Below are 714 nucleotides of genomic sequence, written 5' to 3' on the forward strand. Positions count from 1 at the left end.
CACTACCAGCTGCCTCAGATGCCCGACGTCGTGGTTCGGTCCTTCATGGTGAGACATCGATCAACAGCCGATCAATAACCTATACCTGTCTGTCTCACCTGTCTGTGTCTCTACCTGTCTGACTCTCTACCTGCAGACCTGGCTACGGAGCTACATTAAACTCTTCCAGTCTTCCTGTCAGCGCTGTGGTCGTTTTCTTCAGGACGGACTTCCTCCAACATGGCGAGACTTTAGGACCCTGGAGGCGTTTCATGACACCTGTCGCATGTAAACAGACATCAGCTGTGTTTTTGTCTTTCTGTTTGTCTCTGTGTAAAGTTTCAATAAAGTTTGATTTCATTTTTCATACACCCGTCTGAAAAAGGATTGCTTTACTAGTAGCAGTGGTAGTTGTGATTACTAGTAGCAGTAGTAGTTGTGATTACTAATAGCAGTAGTAGTTGTGATTACTAGTAGCAGTGGTAGTTGTGATTACTAATAGCAGTAGTAGTTGTGATTACTAATAGCAGTAGTAGTTGTGATTACTAGTAGCAGTGGTAGTTGTGATTAGTAGCAGTGGTAGTTGTGATTAGTAGCAGTAGTAGTTGTGATTACTAGTAGCAGTGGTAGTTGTGATTACTAGTAGCAGTAGTAGTTGTGATTAGTAGCAGTGGTAGTTGTGATTACTAGTAGCAGTAGTAGTTGTGATTACTAATAGCAGTAGTAGTTGTGATT

The 714-nt window shown here is 42.2% G+C and overlaps 1 long non-coding RNA gene across 1 annotated transcript; it reads left to right on the plus strand.

The window, feature by feature from the left end:
• On the plus strand, nt 1-348 carry LOC111648032 (uncharacterized). The gene is made up of 2 exons (XR_002760090.2): nt 1-48; nt 137-348. It is a non-coding gene; the product is annotated as an uncharacterized LOC111648032 (long non-coding RNA).
• Nucleotides 349-714: the final 366 nt, after the last annotated feature.

Source organism: Seriola lalandi, unplaced genomic scaffold (assembly GCF_002814215.2).
Source record: "Seriola lalandi dorsalis isolate HSWRI2012SDOR001 ecotype SW California unplaced genomic scaffold, Sedor1 jcf7180002036797, whole genome shotgun sequence".
Classification (NCBI taxonomy): domain Eukaryota; kingdom Metazoa; phylum Chordata; class Actinopteri; order Carangiformes; family Carangidae; genus Seriola; species Seriola lalandi.